Source organism: Schistocerca piceifrons, chromosome 3 (assembly GCF_021461385.2).
Source record: "Schistocerca piceifrons isolate TAMUIC-IGC-003096 chromosome 3, iqSchPice1.1, whole genome shotgun sequence".
Taxonomy (NCBI): Eukaryota; Metazoa; Arthropoda; class Insecta; order Orthoptera; family Acrididae; genus Schistocerca; species Schistocerca piceifrons.
Genome location: NC_060140.1, coordinates 964358340 through 964385376, shown reverse-complemented (window position 1 = coordinate 964385376; position 27037 = coordinate 964358340). Strand labels below are relative to the sequence as shown.

General features: G+C 45.8%; 1 protein-coding gene and 1 non-coding gene across 2 annotated transcripts in view; one reads left to right on the top strand and one right to left on the bottom strand.

Annotated features, from left to right (window-relative positions):
- The window catches only part of LOC124789267 (dipeptidase 1-like), a 1467693-nt gene that overhangs the window by 25628 nt on the left and 1415028 nt on the right, over positions 1–27037 (top strand). The gene's annotated exons all lie outside the window — the stretch shown is intronic.
- Trnas-cga lies at positions 23584–23658 on the bottom strand. The gene has a single exon. It is a non-coding gene; the product is annotated as a tRNA-Ser (tRNA).

Here is a 27037-nt window from a genome sequence, read left to right as displayed (position 1 = left end):
TATGAAGTGGGTTAATGACGTCGTATTAGCACCAAACACTAATCTCCGTCCGAACAGGCGTTGAAGGCCCAACGGTACCGACCGGCCGCCGTGTCATCCTCACCCCACAGGGACTTGTGGTCAGCACACCGCTCTCCCGGCCGTGTGTCAGTTTACGAGACCGCAGCCGCTACTTCTCGACCTAGTAGCTCCTTAGTTTGCCTCACAACGGCTGAGTGCATCCCGCTTGCCAACAGCCCAGCCCGACAGCGCTCAGCTTCACATGTGGCACCAAACGCCACCTCAGTCCTGCCCAGCGCCGCGGCGGACGTTTCACACGACGGGAAAGCCGTCACCCTCTCCCTCACTCACGTCTCATCTCTTCCCCTGAAGCCTCCGCAATGATGGTCAAAACCGCGACGCCCAAAGTTGAAATCGTGTATTTTTGTTGCAGATGGCCGAGAGAAACATTTCAGACCCTCCGCCGCCTAGAATGGGCACAAGAAGGCCTCAGGGGGTGGCATATAGGTCGTCAATGGAACAACCCCTTCCTTTGAACTTTGATTCCCAAACATTTCGCCGTCGAATACTACAGTTTCCATGGCATTGTGCAACAGAACGACATTGTTGACAACCTTAGGCAGTGCTGACACCACACGACGATTCCAACCTTCTCTAAGGACGTCTTGGCGCTGCAGTCAAATATGGTTCAAATGGCTCCGAGCACTATGGGACTCAACTGCTGTGGTCATCAGTCCCCTAGAACTTAGAACTACTTAAACTTAACTAACCTAAGGACATCACACACACCCATGCCCGAGGCAGGATTCGAACCTGCGACCGTAGCAGCAGCGCGGCTCCGGACTGGAGCGCCTAGAACCGCACGACCACCGCGGCCGGCGCGCCGCAGCCCCATTCAACGTAATCAGACCCCTTGGAGTGGAGCGCGACCACAATTTTTGTTTTGGTATAAGTGATGGAACTACTAGGGACCGTTCGAAACCTTTCGACGATAAATAAAGGTCATCGAAAGCACCAGAGAGCTTTTATGCTTTTCCAGCTCTCCTGTGTTGCACCATCATGCGCCATAATCATGGGGGAGTGCGTCATTGACAAGCACACGAATGAAAGAGCAGTGGTCTCTCTAAGACGACCCAGTTTGGCAACACCCTCGGTGTCAGCCACGCACCATTGATGGGAATTTGAAAAAATGTTCCTCTACAGAGACGTGCATTTACCGACACTATTTTCTGGCCGGACAAGCAACTCTACCGACACAACCTCAGCTGAGTGTCGCTATGTCGCTGCATTACCACCTGCCGGACACCTGCGGAATCTCAGGGGTTTCGTAAGTGTTGCCTAACCCACTGGTCCACAGTCATCGGTGAACGCATGCCTTTGCACAGGGAAATTTTTAAAGCGCTTTAACAAAGCGGGTGACAACGAGATTGTTGCCCAACTGGGGATCATAGTGTGAACATTTTCCATTTTATTCATGCACACTTTTGAGTAATTAGAGAGGAAGGTTGTTGGCACTTTCGAGCCAACTTTCCATATTTTGCTTTGCAACTGGATAAACCGAAGGGATTTCAAAAAAGTGACCCTTTAATTGTGTAGTACTGCGTAGGTTGCAGTAATTATCTTGAGGGGAAGAGGACTGTACATGGTGGACTAGCGTTGAAAGCTGCATCAGTCCAGTCTTTAGCCTGAAAACTACAACAACAACAACAACAAAGAGAAGTGGGTCGAAACTTTTGCTAAATATTATAAAAGTAATCACAGATTCTATGGTGGTTTGTTACATGTATACATCGGCAGAATTACATCATCGTGACGCTATCAAAAGGCCAAGGAATTTACGTAGGAAACAAAAGATGACGTGAGGTTCTGCGATGGAGAAATGCTAGTAGAGCCACCGCTCATGTCGGAAAGTACACAGTGCTTTCATTTATTGCGTTGCTTCTCCGCGTCGAGCAGCCGCTTCCACTAGCTGCTATCTCGGTTAAAGCTACTTTTGCGTAATCTGACTCCGGCAGCTTCCCTGCTGACAGGATACATGTTTGCCGACGCATGACACACAAGTTTGGTCTTGTAAAACATGGTTCTATTCGTGCGTGTGAGACAGTCATCGGTAACTGCATATTTACTATATATCCGATATTCTGTACAAGTTTCCGACCCCTTACATTTGCGTCGACCAATGCAGTACTTGTGGCAAACGTTGTAAATTTCAGAAACTCTCGTACCGAAAGTGTCGTTCATCGGGTGAAGTGTATGTTTTAATTTCTTGACTGTGTGGAACGTGGCGAGGTGCTTATTTGTCGACATTGCTAACTCGACTAGTATCGTAGACATTGACACAGTCCCTTTTAGGATATGCAGATTTCTTCTCTTTTTTATGAGGCAATGGCGACGCAGTTAGGAAGACGGTTACTTAAAAAATGTCAGTGCAGTACCGTTTAGTACAGTCAGCTCTCAAGACGTCGAAGATAGTGTCCGAAAGCTGGAATTATCATTTAAACTTCATGCCACACGAAAAAGTATCTTCTCGTATCTATTATTATGTCTAAGGTTTACACCGTTCTTCCAAATGGCCTCACTGTGTCATATATATGCTATAAACTGCTACCTCGGGAATTGTCGATTCTCTGTGGTACTTCTTTATTATACCCCTGTGCTTTTTATTTTTATTTTGTACCACTACTCATTTCCATTGTGTTTAACGTGACCTCTGGTGGACTGTCACCCTCAGGCATTCATCGATAATTCAGTTCGCTTTTATCGTGAGTCTCTGCCTGTGTAGAGTTGTCGGCGTCGGCATGACACACAGCAAATAATAGTACTGGGCCAAAATGTGGATGATTTCATTTATCGGACGTGTTCCTCGTTCGAAAAACACAAGTGTCGCTTATTTCCGTTGGCGCGCGCGTGTGTGTGTTTGTGCGCGCGCATATGCGTGTGTCTGCGTGTCACCTGCGATGTTTACATAGCGTATGGAAATAGCAGCGAGCTGCTAACTGCTAAATTAACTCTGGTATGCTGCGAGTCACTAATGATACTTCAAAAACAATATCAACGCGCATGCAATTTTCGAGAGAGTGCCTCTAGCGTTTTTGCTGTCGCTATCGAGCGCCTTCCGACAAAGTGACAAGTGGGTTTAATGTGAGCCTACACAAAGGCCCTTCCAAAATAAACAGATAAACAAAGAGCACACACGTACAGATGGATATGAACACACGTTGTTTAAGATTAAATATAAACGACAAAAACATTTTCGTTTGAATGACGCATTGATGCAAACCGAAAGAAATTTCCTGAATCCACATCCACATCTACATCTATGGTGAGCAATCCACCTTGCGGTTTGCGGCGGAGGGTAGTTTGTGTTCGTGTGTCATTTCCCCCTTTTTCCTGTTCCAGCCGCGAGTGGTTCACGGGAAGGAAGATTGCTTGTAAGCTTCCGTGTGGGCTGGAATATTTCTAATTTTATCTGGACGGTTTTTGCGCGAGATATGTTTTGGAGGAAGCAATATATTTTTTGTATCTTCTAGGAACGTACGCCGTAAGAACTTTAAAAATATACCGTGTCGTGATGCAGAACGGCTGTCTGCCACTGAAGTTGGCTCACCGTCTCGGTACAGCTTATGCACTTACTAAATGAACATGTAACGAAAAATGCTGCTCTTCTTCGCATCTTCTGTTTTTCCCGTACTGACAAGACACGATCAGCTACTGGTCGAACGAGTGATTTGTACCAGGTGTAGAAAGTATGAAACAGGAATTTCCCTGCAGGTGGTGCTAGCCGTCAGTGTAGGGCCCGTGAGACCGCGTCCGCGCCGGCCTCTGTGGCAGTGCGGTTCTAGGCGCTTCAGTCTGGAACCGCGTGACCGTTACGGTCGCAGGTTCGAATCCTGCCTCGGGCATGGATGTGTGTGATGTCCTTAGGTTAGTTAGGTTTAAGTAGTTCCAAGTTCTAAAGCCCCATAGTGCTCAGAGCCATTTGAACCATTTGAACCGCGTCCGCAGCGGCATCTGCTTCCTGTAACAGCTGACGACTAATGTCAACACGGAGTAACCCAAGTTCCTTACATCGCAATCTGTTTCAAACCCGTAAACATGTCGAGTTTTGTGCCTACGAACTACCATTTGCGGACAGCATTGATTTTCTGTTTTCCGTTGAAGAAAACTGCTGCAGAATCGCATCAAGTGGTTGTCGCAGCTTTCGGCGAACATGCTTTTGCAAAAAAAACACAGCGTTTCGAGTGGTTCAAAAAATTTAAAAGTGGTGATTTTGACGTGGAAAACTACCGGATAGTTCGAAGACAACGAATTCAGGGCTTATTGGACGAAGATAATACTCAAACTCAACAGGAAGTCGCGGAACAGTTGAATGTGACGTAGAAAGCCATTTCTCTTCGGTTGAAAGATATAGGAAAGACGCAGAAAGTGGAAAAATGGGTTTCACATGAACTGAATGAAAGACAGCCAGCAAATCGAAAGACCATTTGTGAAATGCTGCTCGCCAGATACAAAAGAAAGTCGTTTCTTGTGACAGGTGATGAAAAAATGGATATATTTTGAGAATCCTAAGAGGTGTAAATCATGGGTGGATCCAGGCAAACGATCGACATCCGCTGCAAGACGAAATCGCTATGGAAAGAAGACAATGCTCTCTGTTTAGTGGGATCAGAAGGGTGTCATCTGTTATGAGCTGCTGAAACCTGGTGAAACCGTTAAAACTGATCGCCACCAACAGCAAATGATCGATTTAAATCGAACATTATGCGGAAACGACAGGAATACGGAAAAAGGCAACACAAAGTCATGTTCTTCCTTGATAACGCCGCATCACACACAGCAAAAGGCTTTAGGGAAACGATCGAGGCGTTCATTTTGGAAGTACCAGGGCATGCGGCTTATTCTCCAGACTTGGCACCGTCCGATTATGATTTGTTTGCGTCACTGTGACACGCTCTCGGTGAACAACGCTTCACTTCGCGTGAAGATGTACGAAGATGGCTCGCTGACGGGTTCGCTTCAAAAGAAGAACTGTTATTTTTGGCGTGGCATTCACAGCATACCGGAGAGGAGCGAGAAATGTACAAGTTACAATGGAGATTATTTCGAATAAAATATTGTTTATCAGTTTCAAACAACAGACGTTTAATAATTGCAACCAAATTCCGGTTTCATACTGCTGCACCTGATAAACCAACTCCTTTGATGATGGACTACATTTCCTGTGTATTCTCCCAATGAATCTCCGCCTGCCGTCTGCCTTACTCGTTATTAATTTTATGTGGTCGTTTCACTTCAAATCGCAACATACGCATACTCATGGTACTTTATGGGAGTAGCTGTTTCCAAAGATTTTACTGAAATTGTGTGATAAAGCAGTAAAGGGTCTTTCTGTCTGTGTGTTGTCAGTACGTTGCGTTTAATTGCGTTAAGGGTCTACTGCTAGTCACTGCACCATGCGTCGAACCTCAGCAACGTCGCGACTTTTCGGTGCACAACAGCATCATCCCCAGCAAACATCGCGGAACTAACGATGTAGCTACCATGGAATGTACGTATGCTGTGAAAATCTATGATTCTATTGCGCTCCTATGTGGCGAGCCCGTAGTTACTTCTACGTCTGAAGACACTTCTCCGTTCAGAAAAACATCATGTATTCTGTTTCCTAGAAAAATCTTGAGTGCTATCACATAGTTAGTTTGATATCCGGCACGCTCTTATCCTGTTGATAAGTCGGCAGTGCGGAACTGTATCAAATGCCTTCTGGAGGTTAAGAAACATGGTACATACCTGAGTAAGTGTATGTACTGTTTTCTGGATCTCGTGGACGAACAGAGCAAGTCAGCTATCACACAGTCGTTGTTTTCGGATGCCATGGTGATTCCTAAAGATTTTCAGTCTCTGTTCGATGACCTCACTGCAAACGAGAATGACCTGTACTTTTTTTCCAATCATTAAGGAAGCTTCACTCCTCTGTAGCCCTAAGGGGTACACTGCTCCTGGTAGAGTTGTCTATGTGGAGTCGAACTGGTATTCCGTCAGGTCCAGTGAGTACGTTAGAAGTGGTAGGTGTTTCCTCGTGCTTCTCCTGTTATTACTGACGACAGATTATAATTATTTTTTCTTAATTTCGGAGGAGCTACATAGCTGATCTCTAAAGACTTCACTATTCACAGAGTGTAGTATGGTGTTATTATTATGCAGTCTTGAACCACAGTACTACCACTAAATTTTCACGAGTTAATTTACATTCGTTTTGTGTTTTAAATCCGGATCGTACAACATCCGCATCATCAAGCCAAGTAAACGAACACTTCTTGCGACAGAGGTGGTTGCAGTTCTCGTACTATAAATTGTAATCTCTTGACAAATCATAAGTGCTCGTTTTCACATCTCTTAGTCAGCAAAATACAAAATTTTAAACAGGACAACCAAGAACTCGTCATACATGTAACGAATTTTCACAGTAAAAGCAGAATTGTGTCCTCTCACCTACGGCCGGAGGAAGGAAACGCGGGTTTCGGCAGGGCAGAGAAGTAGCTGTAAGTAACACATCATCTGTCGCGGTGTATCTGCAAGAAAGCCTGTCGTCAGCTCTTGCACAAATCGTCGCTTACCTTGCATTATTTAGCTTTTAACCTATAATGTATTGACTCGTCAATGTGTTTATTATAGTGGAATTTTTAGAGAAGGGGTAACATCACTGGCGGTAACGCACCTTCAATGACCCTTTTAGTGAAAGTGCATTATTGGTTCCAGTTCTGCCAAACAATACACATTCACTACGGATAGCGCACCATAGCTAGTGAAGGTATATGTTCACGGCGAAGAGCTAAGGAATGCGAACCACGGTTGCAATGGCAAAACACAGTAGCATTACGGAAGTTGCATTTGATGAGCTGTAATTTGAAAACATTTTCATATTACATAAAATTCATTGTGCTGCGATAGCAAAATACAGAAATATAAGCTAAGATAAATCTGGACATCTCTGCATGCTGTATTATGGTAGTGTGAGTTTAAGCATTTTATCGCCACCGTCGTGGCCAGACGTTACATGAGCATCAGGCAGAAAATGACACAGTTCTTCATCATAAAGGTAGTACTTAATCTTGTCTTCTTCAGTAACAGGTTGTATTAATTTCCTTATTCCATTCTCCTGGAGCACTTCATATCTCTTCAAAAAGTTGTTGACCCTCCTTTGTCGAGAGTTTAGTGATTTAACCTTGCTGATAAGTGACTCATACCTTACTCTGTGCATGAAGACACAATAATAATTGGAGTTTCCTGTTCTGCTCTAAGATATTCGTAGAACTTCACTGATTCAACCATAGCTGCATTGAAGTAGAACATAATCTACTATACTACCCTCCATCGACTAATCGGACTCAGTGATCTTACACTTTCACTAGTAGATGTGTTTCTTTTTTTAACTTTATCGTAAGCTTTCACTAGTAATTTTAGTGGTGATATATGTGCAATAGGGAAGGATTACATTCACTAACGAGATCCACTTACACCAAACCACTAAACACACCCACCCACACACACACACACCCACACTGCACTGATGAGCCAAAGCATTATGACGACCGCCCTCCGCGAGGCTGTATGCTGTCTAGTGGCGCTGAGGGCACGTGACATGCCACGAGAAGTATGTGAACGGAGCAGAGACGAATAGGGAATTATTCTAGCGACTATACGTTTCGCAAATGCGGCTATCCGACGACTTAAGCGGCTTCGACGAAAGCCAGGTTGTTGTGGCCCAGAGTCTGGCAGCGAGTGTCTGGGAAACGGCGAAGCTGGTCGGCCGTCCGCCTGTTACTGTCGTGAGCATCTGTGGAAAGTGGTTGAAGAGTGCTGAAGCCGCGAGTAGGCGACAAGAGGGTGGATGTCCGTACCTCATCACAGAACACACGGATCGGAGGCTTGCGCGCTCTCTAAAGCGTGACAGGAGGCGATCTGCGGCAGATCTGAAGACAGAATACGGTGCTGGCGCAGCCACCAGTGTTTTGGAGCAAATCGGTCCGCGCTCAGTGTTGAAGATGGTGTTCTGCAGCAGAGGACCCTACAATTCAGTTATGATACAACATCGAGATTGGACCGCAGATCAATGGAATCGTGTCGCGTGGTCGGACGAATCTTGTTTACTGTTACAACAAGGTCGATGGTCATGTCCAGATATGCCGCCATCCAGGCGACGGCTGTTCGAAAAATGCAGCGCTCCACAGACACAGGACAGTGGAACCATTATTATGCTACGGGGGACGTTCACCTGGGCTTCCACGGGACCTACGGTAGTAATCGAAGGCACCACGGCAGCTGTGGACTACGTGAACGTTATTAGGGACCACCTGCAACCTCTTACGCTTGATGTCTTCCTCAGCAGCAATGGCATTTTCCAGCAGGACAACTGTCCGCGTTACAGGGCTAGAATTGTGCTGCAATGGTTTAGGAGCACGATGGTGAACTCATGACGATGTCTTGGCAATCAAATGCGGCTTATATGAATCCGATGAAACCCAACCGGGACGCTACCGGGCGCCAGCAAACCAGCTGCCCTACACAACGGGAAGTGTGCGGCCTGTACGAAGGCATCTGGTGCCGCAAACCGCTGGAAACCTATCAAGTACATGTCGAAGTCATGGTACGCTGAATCACTGCTGAGTTGCGTTCCGGAAGTGCACCAACACGCCTTTAAGCTTTCAATTAGGTGGCCATAATGTTTTAGCTCATCAGTATGTACGTGGATCTGCGTGTTGGTGTGTGTGTATGTGTGTGTGTGTGCATGTGCGTGTGTGTGTGTGTGTGTGTGTGTATGTGTGTGTGTGTGTGTGTGTGTGTGTACATAAAACGCGAGGCTGCCTTTAGAAAATCAGGCGACGCCAATATACAGTGCTGCAGTTAACGTAGTGCTGCCAGCCCTTCGAGGCAATAAGTATTTGCAACTGAATATTACCATAGGTGAATAAAAGTTTCGTACGGTTCTTACGCATCTTAAACAATAAAAGCGTGAGAAACAACTCTGGCAGGAGGATAGGAGATATTCTTAACAATGAGAAAAACTTGATTTAAGCACAGATGACAGCATGTGTGGCAATCACAACCGAAGTAGTATCGGCCTGTAGTGTGCAGGCGCCTCGCAGAGCAGACTTTGTGCTCGCTTAGTTTCAGTCGCTTTCATACTCTCACAGAGCGACCAGTTTCTTACCAACACGACCCTAAACATAACTGACTCCAAGACAATGGAGTCAGTGCAAACAAACATGGTGGCAAACTTGTTTGCTAATTCGCGTGAACAATCCTCAAAGTAAACGGCGCCGGCGAGAACCTGAGTCAGAGTGCGGCTGGTGAGTGTGTTTCCGTCAGTTTTATTGGTCCAGCGGTGTTTCTTCGCCAGTAAAAATGTACTTTCTGCGGCCAACGTTACCGAGGAGACTGAACTCCCCTGCTGCTTCTTAGGCGACAGGGTAGTGGAGAGTCAGTGGTTCCTAGGCTGACCATTTTCAAGTGGCCCCACCCAGGGGCCCCCGTAAATAAAAGGTCTTCCTACACAACAGCCTGGCGTCGAATTCAATTTGAACTACATGGCGATTTTCTTCAGCGATCCATGCCGCCTTGGGGCTTTTTTAAACCATGTGCTTGGTGGGTATTAAAAAAATTTGATCTTACCATCTGATAGTCCTGTACTTGAGAAACGCATCGAAGGTACCAGAATAATGAGTAAAGTATAATGGAAAGGCAAACGTCATATTCTACATGCATGCAGTCGACCAATGGTTGCTGTCATGGGATTTGTGAATGTATAAATGCTTGATTGGATTTTATATTACTTTGATTTGGTTCTCTTCCTCTGTAAAATTTGGACGAAGCAGTGGCTGAGACCTCTCGACATCAAGAGAAACGGTCGGATCTACAGGATCATGGAACGTCGTGAAGTCCTCAGCTAGATGCGAAAGATTACCAGCAGCGTCTCCCACTGTAGCACATGAGCATTTCTGTGACATTTTGAGGTGAATACAGAAGACTCGTTCATCACTAGATAAAAATACCGGCGCTGTGTGTACCTTCCCTCCCCCCCCCCCCCCCCCCCCCCCCGCCCCACCATTCACAGCTGTGTAAGATGTTGATTCAAAATTTGTTGGCGGTCATGGAACATTAATGGAGTCCACGATATGGGAGTATCTAGCACAAATAACTTGTAGTTATTAGAGAAAGGGAGAAGAAATGAAAATTTGACGTTTATCGTTGATTTTGCAATTGTGCCACAAACAACAAAGGGCATCGAAGATGATAGAATCTTCGAAAGAGGTTATAAGAGGAACATTAACAAAAGTAATACAAAGCTGATGGAATGTCAGTCGACGCAGAGCGAATTAAATTTGTAAATGAGACACTCAAGTTTCAGATGACTTGCTGTTTGGACAGCAGTGCAATTGATATTGGCCAAAGTATGGAGAATGGGAATTTGGATAGAGGGTTGCTGGGATAGTCATTGCAGTTCTGCAAAGCCACTGTGACATGGTGGCGTAGTGGTTGGTGTATCATCCTAATGAGCAGGAGACCTGGGTTCGAATCATGGCTTTGTAGAAATTTTCATTCGTCTCTTTAATCTGCATATATACTCCGAAGTAAGGCGAATATATAATGCTGACTTGCAATAGCAAGAAAAACACTTCTGAAGAAGAGAAATTTGTAACATTCAATAGAAAATAAAGTGTTAAAAAGTCCTTTTTGAATGCATTTCATTGGGTTGTTGCCTTTCACAGAAATCGAACGTGGATAATAAATAGTACGGACAAGAAGAGAATAGAAATTATTGGAATATGGCGTTGCAGGAGAGTGCTGAAGATTAAGTCGATTGATCGAAAAACTAACGAGGAGTTACTGAATCGAACTGTGTGGGGGTTGGAGGTGGGGAGGGGAGAAATTTGAGTAAAGGAAGGATTATTTAATAGGACTCATCCTGAGACATCAGGTATGTAGTGGAGGGAAGTGTGAGAGTAAAGACTCTGGAGGGAAACCAAGGGATGGCTAGAGTGGGCAGGTTCAAATGAATACAGGATGCTGTAGTTACGTAGAGACCACGAGTGTTACAAAAGCTAGACAAGCACGGAGATCTGCATTGCATCGCACCAGAGTCGGGAGTAGATTTTAGTGTGACTGGAAGAAACCCTTTCGTTGTTGAGATACTAGAGTTACCACTTTAAAAAAAAGGCTAAAGAAAAAAACAGCTGGAGGAGAAGGTGAGCCGCGCGGGGTAGCCGCGTTGTCCTGGGCGTCTTGTCACGGTTCGTGCGGCTCTCCCCGTCGGAGGTTCGAGTTCTCCCATGGGCATTAGTGTGTGTGTTGTCCTTAGCGTAAGTTAGTTTAAGCTACATTAAGTAGTGTGTAAGCCTAGGGACTGATAACGTTAGCAGTTTGGTCCCACAGGAACTTACTACAGATTTCCAGATTTTCCGGTGAAGGTGATATCTGCCAAGCAGTTATTCGCGGATAGTCTAAACTGTTAAAAAGGCTGCATTGCCGTTCGTTACCTTAGTTTTTACAACAGCAGCACAGGGCAACACACTGAACGAGAGTCCTCACGAAGTAAACAGATTTTTTTTGAATCGTCAGAATGGTCCGTCTGTGATGGGGTTTATTTCAGTGGAGAGACCGTTCGACAAAGTGTATATACCGGAGTTGGAAAGCTGCAGGAAGAATGGTTGCTTCGGTATCGCGCAATCCTCGAGGCAAATGGACACAGCGGGATGTAACGCACTCGCGTCGGATACAGCCCCGCCAGCACAATACCAGATTACGCCGGGGAGAATTAATTTCAGCGGAGGGCACGATTTATTGCACGCAGAGGTTAGGGGGGGTCGGCGGTGCGTGCCTTATCAGCGACACGGAGGACGCGAAAGTTGTTAAAAGCCGATAATCATCGCGCGCTGTGTTGGGGGTACTGGGGCAGTAGCCTACGCACCGCGGCGGAGACCCTGTTGCGAAAACGGCTGAGGCATTTCACGGTTTCGGGGCCGCAGCGGCAAGGAGGGGCCGAATGAAATATCGGGGCCAGTGATTGTGGAAGAGGAAACTGTGTGAAGGGTTTGGAGGCCAGCAGGGCGCGCTCGCAGCGTGGCCTGCAATGGAGGGAGGGGTGGGGGAGGTGGGGAGGGGGAGGGGGAGGGGGAAGAGAGGGAGGGTAGGGCGAGGGTTTGGGGTGGGTGGGGCACCGCCCGGCGCCATTCTGGCCGCGGTCCAGGCGCGACAAGCAAGGCTACAGGGTCCAACTGGGGCAGCCTGTCAGCGGGCTTAAATCCACCCCCGTACACTGGCGCACCAGGCCACTGGCTCCGCGGTGGGGTGGCGCTACAGAACCGCGTCTGGCCGTGTTCGCGGGTGAGTGAGACGTCAGCCGTAGGATGGTCGTTACACGGAGCTTGCATTTCTTGCCTTTGCAGGAGTAGCAGCACAGTCACTTAGGTGTGTACCTAGACAATCACTGGACATTTCGCACCCACGTAACGAAGCACTCACATGAAAACGAGGCAGATGCAAAATACTGGCCAGATGCTAGTAGGACTCGCGCACTAAGAGTTATGTGCAAACTTAATTATGTATGAGATGCACACTATTTTTGTAAAAATACAGTTTTCATTCTGAATGTGTGAACGTTTTACAGTATGTAGATACAGCCTTCCCGTTTGTCTTCAAACTTAGTTGAACCTGTTCCCGTGAGTGGCGCCATCACAGCATGTCTTCAAGATGGCTGCTACACTTGACGTTCGTCAGAAGAAACGTGCTGTCATAGAGGTCCTGTGCTGCGAAAACGAGGCAGTGGGAAACATCCACAGGAGGTTGAGAAAGGTGTATGGAGATGCTGCTGTCGATCGCAGTAGAGTTAGTCGGTGAGCAAGCAGGTTACGTGACGAAAGCGGGCACGGCAATATTGAGGATTGTCCTCGCAGAGGCAGGCCTCGTACTGCACACACTCCAGACAATGTGCAGAGAGTTAACGAATTAGTGGCTGCCGACAGACGCATCACAGTGAACGAATTGTCACGCTACTTTGGGATAGGGGAAGGAAGTGTCTGCAGAATACTGAAAGTGTTGGCGTTAAAAAAGGTTTGTGCCAAATGGGTTCCCAGGATGTTGACAGTGGGTCACGAAGAAACGAGAAAAACAGTATGCAGCGAACTTTTGGAACAGTACAACAATGGTGGAGATGAATTTCTTGGAAGAATTGTGACAGGTGATGAAATACGGCTCCATCATTTGACACTAGAGGTGAATGGAGTGGTATCATGCAAATCCACCCAAGAAAAAAAATTCAAAACTACACCTTCTGCTGGAAATGTTATGGCTAGAGTGTTCTTCGATTCTGAAGGACTCTTGCTTGTGGACATCATGTCAAGTAGAACCACGATAAATTCTGATGCATATGCGACGACACTGAAGAAACTTCAAGATCGACTGAGTCGTGTTCGGCCACATCGCCAAAAGCAGGATGTCTTGCTGCTGCACGGCAATGCACGGCCACATGTCAGTCAAAAAACCATGGAAGCGATCACAAAACTCGGATGGACAACACTACAACACCTGCCTTACAGTCCTGACCTGGTAACATGTGACTATCATGTCTTAGGGAAACTGAGAGACTCTCTTCGTGGAACAAGGTTTGAAGGTGATGACTCCCTTGTGCACGCTGCCAAACAGTGGCTCCAACAGGTTGGTCCAGAATTTTATCGTGCGGGTATACAGGCGCTGGTTCTAAGATGGCGTAAGGCAGTTGAGAGGGATGGAAATTATGTGGAGATATGAAAATTTTGTTCCTAAAGTATGTATCTACACACTGTAAAACTTTAAAACATGTAGAATAAAAGATGGATTTTTGAAAAAATAGTGTGCATTTCTTTTGGAGTGACCCTCGTATGCAGGCATACGTGAATTTAGGAACCGAAAGTTTTTGCCTCTTGGCGATACTGCGAAGATATCGGTCCCACGGCTTCCAAGACTTTCAGCGTGTTTGAATTTCAAGTCACAAGTCGGATAACAAATGACAAAAGAGATACACTGAGGTCACAAAATCCATGGGACGCCTCCTAATGTCGCGTCAGAACTCCTCCTGCCCGGAGTAGCGCAGCAGCTCATCGTGGCGTGGAATCAACTATTTGGTGGAAGTCGCCTGCAGAAATATTGAGTTATACTGCCTCTACAGCCTTCCATAACTGCCAAAGTATTGGTGGTGCAGGATTTTGCCCACGAGCTGATCTCTGGATTATGACCCATAAATGTTCGATGTGATACATGTTGGATGATCTGGGTGGCCTAATCATTCCCTCTAATTGACCAAAACGCTATGGTCCGGTGACATGGTGAATTGTCATCCATAAAAATTCCATCGTTGTTTGGGATCATGAAGTCCATGAATTGCTACAGACAGTCTCCAAGTAGCCAAACGTAACCTTTTCCAGGCAGTGATCGGTGCAGTTGGACCAGAGAACCCTGTGCATCCCGTGTGACCAAAGCCCACACCGCCGGCCGGTGTGGCCGTGCTGTTCTAGGCGCTTCAGTCTGGAGCCGCGCTGCTGCTACGGTCGCAGGTTCGAATCCTGCCTCGGGCATGGATGTGTGTGATGTCCTTAGGTTAGTTAGGTTTCAGTAGTTCTAAGTTCTAGGGGACTGATGACCTCAGATGCTAAGTCCCATAGTGCTCAGAGCCGTTTGAACGAAAGCCCACACAACTATAGAGGTAGCACGGGCTTGCACCGTGCATATTGACAATTTGGGTACATGACTTCTTGAGGTTTGAGCCCCACTCGAAGCCTGCCTTCAGCTCTTATAATTGAAATCGGGACACATCTGTCCAGGCCACAGTTTTACAATCGCCTACGGTCCGACCGACATGGTCACAAATCCAGGAAAGGCGCTGGAGGCGATGTCGTGCTGTTAGCAAACGCACTCGCGTCGATTGTCTGCTGCCACAGTCTATTTAGGCCACATTTGCCCGCACTTCCTGACGGATACATTCGTCGTGTGTTCCGCACTGATTTCTGTGGCTATTTCACTAAATGCTACTTGTCTATTAACGCTTACAACTCTACTCAAACACACCACTGCTCTCGGTCGTTAAGTGAAGGCCGGCGGCCACTGCGTTGTCCGTGACGACAGGTAATGCCAGAAGTAGGGTATCTTCGACATGGTGAATTGTCATCCATGAATTTCGGAATATTGAGATTCTAAGGATTTCGAAAATGGAATGTCCTACGCTTCTAGCTAATTCCGCGTTCAGTGCCTGTGAATTCCCGTCGAGCGCCTATAATCACGTCGGAAACCTTTTCACACGAACCACCTGAGTACAGAAGACAGCTCTGCCAATGCACTCCGCTATTATACCCTGTTTACGCGATGCTACCGCCATTTGTATATGTGTGTATCGTTATCTCATGACTTTTGTCAGCTAAGTATAAATTAACAATTTCCTGATTCTTCCCTTTATTTGTGCTGTGAAACCATTGATCTGGTCAAATTTTATGATTATACGTTAAGGGAAGGTACGCTGTAGGTTCTGATGAGTCAGTTCGAGAGTATCAAAATATGTGAGATAAATGGCCGTTTCTTTAGAACTGATAGAGGTAGAAGTTTAACATGTTTACTCGACCAAGGGACTGTGGAACTCAGTATGTGACACAAACTTGATACCTCTACGTGTTCGTAAGAAAAAGTGGTTCTAACAGAGAATCAGACATACAGTGCAACAACGAATGATTAAAACAAAAGGTGTAACATAATTACAAACTAACAATTATCGGATTTTTTGTACTGTGAAATCTTGGCACCTGGCGAATTTCATGATTCTAGGTCAAATACCCTGTAACATTTGATGACTTTGCAAGTATCAAAATATGTGACATATATGGCCTTATATTTTGACTGAATTGACTTACGTGATTCAATTTTTTTCATCATCTAGGGACTGTAGTCCTTAGTATGTGACGTAAATTCGAGCTTGATACAACTACCAGTTCGTGAGATAAAGGATTCCGAACAGTCGGACAGACAGACAGACAGACAGATAGACGGACAAGAAAGTGATCCTATAAGGATTCCGCCGCACGGGATAGCCGCGCGTTTTGAGGTTCGAGTCCTCCCTCGGGAATGGCTGTGTGTGTTGTCCTTAGCGTAAGTTAGTTTAATTAATGTTCAAGTCTGGGGACCGATGACCTCAGCAATTTGGTCACTTAGGAATTCACACACATTTGGATATTTTCTATAAGGGTTCCGTTTTTACCGATTGAGGTAAAGTAAGTAAACTGTTTACTTTTTCAAAGGTAATCGCCACAACAGTGAATACACTGTGAGACAAGGGCGACAGTGCCTTCATGGAAAAATGCTTGCAGCTGCCTACAGAACCATGATTCTACCCAGGCGTACACCTCTTCGTCCGAAACAAATTGACAGCCACGGATGTCTTCCATCAGACTCCAGAAATATGGAAATCGCATCGCGAGAGATCGGAACTGTATGGAGGATACGTAAGACCTACCTTGTGGTACTTCTGTAGCACGGTTGGGTCGACATGCTGCAGATGTTTCACTGGGAAGCCCTTAACATCCTCCATACAGACCTATCTCTCCGCATGCGATTTCCATATTTCTGGAGCCTGAAGAAAGTCATCGGTGGCTGTCAATTTGTTTCGGACGAAGAGGTGCATGCCTGGATAGACCATGTTTCCGAACGCAACCGTAAACATTTTTCCAGGAAGGTATTAACTGTCTTGTCTCACAGCGGGATAAGTTTATTGACAGATCTGGCGATCACTGTTGAAACAATAAACAGTTTGCTTACTTTTTCCATGTGTCACGTTTCCATTCGACTGCTCCTTGTACACAGTCCAGTCAAATTAACGTGACCACCGCCTGTGTTCGACGCCAACGTGCAGTAGTCACGCACAGAAGGCAGGTGGCAGCACTAGCAGTGGAGGGCGTGCACAACACGTGTGGAGGGCGCGGAAGCAGTGCAGTCGTTGTGGTAACTGCACGCCAGTACTACAGCTGGACGTCCACTGGCCGGCCGGTGTGGCCGAGCGGTTCTAGGCGCTTGAGTCTAGAACCGCGCGACCGCTACGGTCGTAGGTTCGAATCCTGCCTCGGGCATGGATGTGTGTGATGTCCTTAGGTTAGTTAGGTTTAAGTAGTTCTCAGTTCTGCGGAACTGATGACCTCAGATGTTAAGTCCCATAGTGCTCAGGGCCATTTGGACGTGCACTGAGTGGCGGCAGGCGGCCTTATCGGGTGAATCACGCTTAATGCTTCATCGGACAGACGGTCGTTTGCTTGTACGACTTGAATCATCTGAAAACAAAAGCCTGCCACAGTCGTGGGTAGGATCGAGGCCGGAGGAGGCAGTGTGGTGTGAAGAATGGTTTCGTGGCATTCCGTGATCTGGTGATCTGGTAATTCTGGAAGGTACAATGCGTAAACAGAAGTATGCAAGTATGCATCTGTTCTTGAGGACCATGTCCACTCCAACATGCAGTTTGTCTCTCCTCGGCGCGGTGGCCGCGCGGGGTTAACCGAGCGGTCTCAGGAGCTGCAGTCATGGACTGTGCGGCTGGGCCCGGTGGAGGTTCGAGTCCTCCCTCGGGCATGGGTGTGTGTGTTTGTCCTTAGGATAATTTAGGTTAAGTAGTGCGTAAGCTTAGGGACTGATGACCTTAGCAGTCAAGTGCCATAAGATTTCACACACATTTGAACATTTCTTTTTTCGGCGCGATGGCATCTACCAGCAGGAAAATGCAACGGCCACACAGCTCGCAGTGTACGTACGTCGTTCAAAGAGCACCAGAATTAGTTTGTCGTAATCCCCTGGCGATCAGTCTCCTAGTATTGAAACCCAGTCGTGAATCTGTGGGAGCTCGTTTATCGGGCTGTTTGCGCCACTGATCGTCAAGCAAGAAACCTGGCGCAGCTGGCCACGGCCCTGGAGTGGGCCTGGCTCCACATCCCTGTCGGCACCTTCCAGAAGCTCACCGACACTCTTCCTGCCCTCTCAGCAGTCTGCGCTGCGAAAATGGTGGTTATTCAGGCTTCCGACAGGTGGTCACGTTAACGCGATTCGGCAGTGTAGAATATGTAGCGAGGAAAGCGGGGTTGTTGTTTGTCGGTGCACTTTTCAGGCTTTTACCTTTAACCGACCCGTAATACAAGTTTAACATATTTTCTCACTCCATTTTGAAATGATGGCATTTATTTTTTATGTGTTGCAGACTGTATACGAAACTACAAGAATTTCTCTAGAAAATTAACGTTTTCCACAAGTGTAAATGTGTTCTAAGATACAACATGATAAAGTACCTAGAAACAAATGTTCGATTGAAATTTAGAAGCGTAGCAATTGAGAAAAATCTTGTCAGCCCGTATCTAACAATGTGATTGTTATATTATTACTCCACCACACAATAATAATCGGCAAAGAAAGTCAAATTAAGTAGAAGTGTTATCAGAGCCAACTACAGTTTAAACGGTCCAGTCACATTAATGTGAACATCGCTTATGATCGACGTCAACTTGGCATAACCACTCACAGGGTATACAAACCGCGACGGAGGCGCGAGAAACACCGCAGTCATTCCTGTAATGCGGAAACAGAGCGATTTATCTGACGTCCAAAACGGCGCAGTCATTGGCTTGCAGACAAAGGGTGGAGGCTTTTCCGAAACGACTAAGTTTCTAAACTGTTCGTGGCCCACCGTGGTTAAAGTATACCATGCATTGCAAAACGGCGCAATCCAAACCCGGCGCCGAGGCAACTGCGTAGCACCACAATCCGTAGATGACGCGTTTGCACGACGGCTACGGAGATGTCTACGGCCGAACAGACGTGCAGCTGTTGAGCAAGGGGCTACCAAAAGTGTGTCCTCAATGACAGTTCATTTTAAAGACAGGTAAAGTGGTTAAAAGATTAAAGAAACTCAGTTTATTTGCAAGTATCCCATGTTACATGGTGCAAGACCTTCTGTCTCAAGGCGGAAGAAGTTGCATCACCGCTGAAGTATGCTTTAACTGTCCTCAAGTTACATAAATAATTCTAAAATATATCTCAGAAGTGGCTGCGAATCAGCAACTGTATAAAGTCGAAGAGGTTGAAAAAATGAGCCAACCAGTTGCAAACCTAAGGTTTATATAGCCTTTCACCTAGGTATCGATATTTCTAAAAATATCTTCTTCAGATTGAGTGGGCCATAAAATGTATAGAACCGGTTGCAAACTACTTTTACATACATAAGAAAATATTACTGATAGAAAAATAATTGTGATGTAAGCGTGCTCACTTGTTACATCACATGGTGGTAAACTACATTAGCTGAAGCCTGGCGGCTCTTGCCCATATGAAATTGATAGAAAATCCAGAAGCATCACATGCCATGTCTCGAGACAGAAGCCATATTACATTCAGCGTACGTCAGAATAAATACACAAATGTATTCACCCATTGGTAAAGGCACGTATCAACACAAAATTTTAACAAGAGTTATCACTTGAGCCTGTACCTTTGAACAGCTGGCCTCTGTCTCTGCTATGGTGAATACTTAGGATATGCAAAAATTTTATCCTCTGGTCTCTTGTTATAATTGTAATTTATCAACATGTGATGTAACAAGTGAGTACACTTACCTCACAAATATTTTTCTGTCATTAATATTTTGTTACGTATGTAGAAATAGTTTGTAACCGATTATATACATTTTTACGGCCCACTCCTTACGAAGAAGGTATTTTTAGAAATACAGAAACTTAGGTTAAGGGTTAAATAAACCTTAGGTTTGCAACTGGTTGGCTGATTTTTAACCTCTTCTAAAATATATATAGTACATTACTCACCATTAAGATCTGTCATAAAGAATTAATGTATTACAAATGGGTTTAAAATATTACACAGCACTTAAATGTGCGGAAACCGTAATATTTACGAATGCTGAGCAAAACCGAAAACGATGGATCAGATATGATGGTCTGTAATGCGCGTTCCTTCGTGTCATTCTAAACTCAGTCGCTACACTGAAGCACCGATCAAAAAACATTGTGTGTTACTATGAGCACTGGTACAATGCTCTCCTCTGTTATAAAAATGTATGTTTATGTGTGTGTTGCTCATCTCCACAATAGTTAGTTGTTTGATTTCAACCAAGCTTGATACGCATACCACTTATTGTCTGGAAAGAACTACTGTGGGGGCGAGAACCACCTCTTGTTGACTAGGAGGGGGCTTAAAACGAGTTGACATAGAAGGTTGGCTGAGGAAGGTGGGCAGAGGGCACAGACAGGAAGAGGAGGGAGGAGGAGTCAGACAGGGCGAAAGGGTAGGAGGAGATTGACGGACAGAGGGTGAGCAGGAGAGAGATAGAGAGAGAGGGGAGGGGAAGACGGATAGATAGACGGGGGAGAAGGGAATATACGAAGAATATACGAAGAAGTAGAGAATGTGTGCAATATATGTGACGTACATACACGTTGACGAAGCCGTGGGTAGAAAGTTAGTGCATTATGAAGCGGTTTGAATGAGTGTTTGCAGGTAAGTATGTATGATGTTCCACAGCTGCTAAACCGTTGGATCGGTATCAACGAAACTTGTTAGATACATCACTTACTATCTGGAAAGAAGCACTGCGTAGGTAAGAACCACCTAACTCCCATAGGGGTTGGGGTGTGGGTGGGAAGCCATAAGAGGTAAACGGTTCGATAATGTGAGATATTAGTATCGGAGCCTTAATTTTCAGGATCCCTGTGCACAACGCTATCAATCTCGATGGGCTTTCACATCTAGAGGTAGAGGAGCAGATTGAGGGTGAAACGACAGCGACATATCGCTCTTTACATCATCTCAGGCGTCGGTTGACATTGTCTGCAGAAGCTTGTGGCTTATGAGGATCTGCCAGCTCGTTTTAACTGATTTTTTTAACTCCCTACGCGCAGCCATTGTGTTAATTGGACTGCTGGTAGCAGTTTGGAACTCACGAGTGATTCGTTCCGCTGATTTCATGCGATTGTTTCAGCCACCATCTGCAATGCACGACGGCCCGTGTCCGTTGGTAGGCGAGGTCTGTCTGGCCTGGCTCTGGCTACGGTCGTTCCTACGCGTCTCCACATCACCAACAGCCCACTTGGGCAGATTTAGAAAGGTTGCAATGTCCCTGATGGATTTGTTGCTCAGGTGACGTCCAGTCACTGGTTCACATGTTCGAAGTCACTCAGCTCTCCTGACCGATCCATTCTGACCTTACTGCTTCTCTACTGACAAAAGAACACCCCCCGCCTCCCTTTATACCGGTGCGTGCGTCTCTCATAACATCAATAACACATTACGCGACGGTGTCCAGATACTTTCGATCAGACCGTGTATGTGGTAACTGTTGTGACTTAAAAACAGTATTTAGGGAAGAACGTGTGCTCCACTGGCGTATAACCAGAGGCTAGTTACGTAGCATGTTGTTTGGAATATAAAATACGAAAATTCCCTAGTTTTAAAACTATGTATAAAATCACTGATTACTGTGGATTATACAGCTGTTAGTACTTGATATATTATTGGCAGTAGAGAACGAGGCCCCAGCCGGTGTATGAGAAAGCATAATACCTTTCTAGTTGACACACTTGATAGATATCTACACTGCTGAGCCAAAATATTATGATTAGTGCCCAACGCGAAACAGATAGACTCCTAGTACTGTTGATGGCACGCAATGGTGTAAGGAAGCTCTATAAGAACAGCAGAGATGAATGTGGAATCATTACAGTGCCTCAAATGCGGAAACCCATTAATACAAGCGAGTTTGACAAACGGAAGATTCTTATGGCCAGCAGCCTGAAATCGAGCATTTTGGGGAAGATGGTAGGTTGTTAGCGTCCTATTGTCGTGAGTAGAGTTGCGCTCTACCAAAATTACAGAACCGTACAGTACATAAATGACGTAGTAAATGGTAGGACTACCGGTAATATTGGTAAAAAGAAGGAACGAAGATTGAGTTTAACGTCCCGTCGGCATCGAGGTCATGAGAAGCAGAGCACAAGCACGGATCGTGTCAAAGATGGGGAAGGAAATTGGCGGTGTCCTTTCAAAGGTACCATTCCGGCATTTGCCTGGAGCGATTCAGGGAAATCACGGAGAGCCTATATCTGAATGGCCGGATGCGGGTTTGAACCGTCGTCCTCCCGAATGTCGATCCAGTGCGTTGACCACTTCACCTCGCCACGTCACTCGGCGGTAGTATTGGTAGTGCTCACAGGGAAAGAAACCTACATGAATGTATGAGAGAGAGAAAATGGGAGCCAACGGCTTCTCTTTGCTTGTTTATTTTGCACGTACTTAGACCTGTACAGTGTTCAGTGTTAGTCCAGTGTATATTTTGTATCCTCACAAAATACGTTTTACAAATAATAAAAATTAGTTGATCACATAACTTCCGTGCTTTTTTTGTAACCAAAGCAATTACTTTTGATGCAAGTACAGTTTACAAGCGCGAACACAAAAAAATTTATATAATTATTTACGATAATGATGTAGGGTGAAACAGTGAATTAAAATTATTACCAGCGCAGGATGCAAACCCGGGTGTCCTGCTGACTGGGAAGATGTTCTAACCGCTGCACAACAGTTTACTGCAGTTACCGTAGCTGCACTGATTACCCCAGTGCACCTCCCTCCCCAACACGAATCCAGTTCACACCTCTCAGGCCGTTGCTGTGTGTTTGATGCTGGCCCACACCTCAGCTGTAGGTGCTGCATTAATCATATACAGTTGATATTCTTGAGACATATCAAGGTGAGATTCAGAATGTCTCAGGAATATCAACTGTATATGATTTACATAATTACTGTCGTTATAATGCAGTCAATAGAAAGTTATTTATCGTGATGAAAGGTAAGTTTTCTATTATTACTTACAAGTGCAAAAGTTGTTTATGAATAACAGAAACATGTTTTACATAAGCTGACGAAGTATTATAGCAATGTTTGATATGTTTTTGTTCTAAGATTTTTTAAATTTTACTCTTTTATTAAGGAAATTGCGTTTTCTAGCACTCTGTGATAAATTTGCACTGTTCCTAAACTTGTACAACAACATCCCTATGTTTCACGTCACAGAACAAGAATTTTCGAATAAAACCCGAACTAAACATTGACAATTTCATTTTTGCTATAAATACTGCCTATTTTTGTCAAACAGACTGCAGGATAACTATGTAGGACAAAAATGTTCCGTAAGTTACGCCGTCCTTTATGCAATCCTCAGTTTCTCGCCAGTTCACCTCTTCCGGTTCCTACAGGAATCTGGTAAGACACTGACCGCTGTGCAAACAAAACGCTCGAAATTAGGTAACGCCCGATTTCGACACTTCTAACTGCCGACTGATTTTTACACAGATTATACGTAATCTTTTGATATCTGTATTTTCGATTACCAGATGATTCATGTAACTACAGCAAAAAATTAATGAAAATGAGATATACGACGAGAAATATGGCCTCTATGCCAGAATGAGATTTTCACTCTGCAGCGGAGTGTGCGCTGATATGAAACTTCCTGGCAGATTAAAACTGTGCGCCGGACCGAGACTCGAACTCGGGACCTTTGCCTTTCGCGGGCAAGTGCTCTACCAACTGAGCTACCCAAGCACTTGCCCGCGAAAGGCAAAGGTCCTGAGTTCGAGTCTCGGTTCGGCACAGTTTTAATCTGCCAGGAAGTTTCATGGCCTCTATGCTTTACCTTTGAGTCTGACAATGATTCACTTTATTCAACTATTTATTTACTTTAGAGTTAACCGCAGTTACAGGCTATTGTTGTGACTAGTTTTGCACATACACTGGCCGTCTTCATTGTCTTCATTAACCAAAAATTTTGAGAAGAAATGTATTGTGGAAACGGGACACGATTAAAAGCCTGTTTTGTGATTAGCTTTGGAAAAATAAAAGTAATTATCCAATAAATGACAATCATGTTGCTCTATGGGCATTAAGTAATTTTGTTTTCCAGATCTTTGGCTCATTTTCTTGGTAACTGGATGGTACCCCCCGTCAGTCCCGTACACGCATACATTAAGCACGTTTTGTAGGTGACTGGTGTGGAGGAACTGCGAGGAGAGTTTCCGCACAGTCCGTTCCATTCTGTGTCTTTGGAAGTTAATGTGTGGAGCCGTCAATAACGAAACGCAGCAAGGGAAACTCGTTTGCGGCAGCGCTTGCGCCAGAGACGAAACGATGGTCTCGGACACCGTCAGCCCGCCCTCCGAAGCCTACGGTCAGTCGGCGCAGCTCCTCTGTGGCGGCGAAACAATAACGCGGCCTTCAGCCGTCGTGTCGTGTTTCTACTTGGCACACTCTTGTGGACCCCTCCCCTGAACTCTTTTGTGTTACTTTTCTGGTGTTCCCATGAGTCTTGGTACGCCCTATGAGTACAGGACAATGCGAAAGGAATATTGCGACTACAGACGGCTCTAGCAATTTAATACACGGCGATAAATCAATAAGAATTACAGATGATATCAAAGAAAGTTCTGTTCGGTTGGGAACGTGAACAACACGTAAGGGAAATTCTGCGAGTGATTGAAAAAATGCGTAATTCGTTGTGGGACTTCAGGGAACATACCTGCTCCAGCCCCTATAGTTTCATGAAGTCGCGACAGAAGGCGGCCCTGTATGTAACCTTCAAAATGACGTCTGTAACGGAGGTGCGTTCTAAGAAGAGAGCCGTCACAGGGTTTCTTTTGGTGGCAAACAGAGCATCGCAGATTTTCATAGGCGCTTGCAGAATGTCTACGGAGACATGGCAGTGAACAAAACAACTGTGAGTCGCTGTCTCTCATCATCGTAACAGGGTCGCAAAAACCCGTCCGCCCTTTCACGTGCAGATCGGCCGGACACAGCTGTGACTCTTGAAATGTAGGAACGTGCGGGCACTCTCATTCGAGTTGATGGACAGATCACAATGGAACACCTCACAGCCGCGCGGGATTAGCCGAGCGGTCTAGGCACTGCAGTCATGGACTGTGCTGCTGGTCCCGGCGGAGGTTCGACTCCTCCCTTGGGCGTGAGTGTGTGTGTGTGTGTGTGTGTTTGTCCTTAGGATAATTTAGGTTAAGTAGCGTGTAAGCTTACTGACTCATGACCTTAGCAGTTAAGTCCCATAAGATTTCACACACATTTGAACATTTTTTGAATACCTCGCTGCACAAGTTAAGATGTCTCGTGGTAGTGCTGGGCCAACGGCTTTGCCACTGTGGTTCCCTGTCAGATTACCGAAGTTAAGCGCTGTCGGGCTGGGCTAGCAGTTCGTGCTCACATCCGGTTTGCCGAGCGCTGTTGGCAAACGGGGTGCACTCACCCCTTCTGAGGCAAACTGAGGAGCTTCTTCATTGAGAATTAGCGTCTCCGGCCTCGTAAACTGACATACGGTCGGTAGAGCGGTGGGTGTGCTGACCAGATGCCCCTCCATATCCGCATCCAGTGACGCCTGCGGAGTTAGGATGACACGGCGGCCGGCCGGTACCGTTGGGAGTTCCAAGGCCTGTTCGCACGGAGTTTTGGTAGGCACTGAAACACTCGTGCGTTACTTAGGGAACTCTAAGTTGTGTGCCCACCGGATCCGTCATCACCGAACAGAAGATCATAAAGAGCAACAAAGGACCATCTGTGCCGAATTACTTGAGCGCTACGCGACTGATCGCCACAATTTTTTGCCGAACATCATCACAGCTAATGAATCATGGGTTCATTTCTTCGAACCGGGAAAAAAACAGCAATCGATGGAATGGCACTACACCACCTCTCCTCCCTTAGAAAAGTTCAAAACCGCCCCCTCAGCCGGTGAAGTCATGACGACGGTCTTCTGGGACTGTGAAGAGGTTATTCTGTTTGATGTATTCCGTCATGGTGTAACGATCAACTCTGAGGTACACTGTGCTATCCTCAGGAAACTGAAAAAACGACTTCAGCGTGTTCATCGACACAAAATAGGAAACGAAATTGTCCTTCTGCATGAGCCCTCAGGGCCTCGCTAAAGTCTGCGCATCCGAGAGAAGCGACGAAACTTCAGTGGACTGTTCCTACTCATCCACCCTACAGCCCGGATCACACACCATCCGACTTCCATCTGTTTAGCCCGATGAAGGACGCACTCAGCAGGGAGCAGTACGTGGATGATGCGGAGGTAGTTAATGCGACAAGACGTTGGCTCCGACGTCGACTAGTACGATGGTTCCATTTGGGCATCAGGCCATTCCAAAAACGTGGCGTAAGGCCGTCACATAGAGCCGAGATTATGTTGAAAAATATGGTTTTGTAACGAAAAGAGTGGGAAGCAGTATGGTGTATTGTAATCCTGAATAAAACCAACCTGCTTTCAGGAAAACAAGTGTTGTACTTCTTATTGAATGCCCCTCGTATTTCAAAAGCAAATGTGGAGTCACCGAGACGACCCCATTACAAATCCACCTTTTGAATTCTGGAATTGATTTTCTGGAAAGAGACACATGCGTAAGATCTTTCACATAACCTCATAAAAACAAATCCATGGTTGTCAGGATTGGAGATCTAGGTGGCCAAGAGCTGAATAGACCGTCTTCATGTCCGGTACGATCCATCCTACTGTCTGGAAGATGTTGACCTAAAAACGTGCGATCCTCCAGACCACAGTGTGCTCCACATCGGTGTAATATGTAACCCGCTAGTCCAGTCAGTGAAGGAAAATTAGGGGAAAAAATCGTGTAGTCGCAAATTTTTGTACAGTGCAAGAACGGAATGACGTGTGCAACATATTAAAAAATACCGTTATCAGTGCGGCGGGAGCGGTAGAGTGGGGGAGGAGAGTGGCGGGAGTTTTAAGGTCACTTTTTTATGTTTTTCTCTAATAACTCGGAAACCGCGGCTTCTACAAAGAACGATTTTCAGCACAAAACGAAACTACATTAAATTTCCTACAAAAAGGGTCCTATTCAGACTTTCACGCTAATCCCTTCTTCATAGGTCTGCAGACTGAAGGTCGAGCAGTTGATTCCCC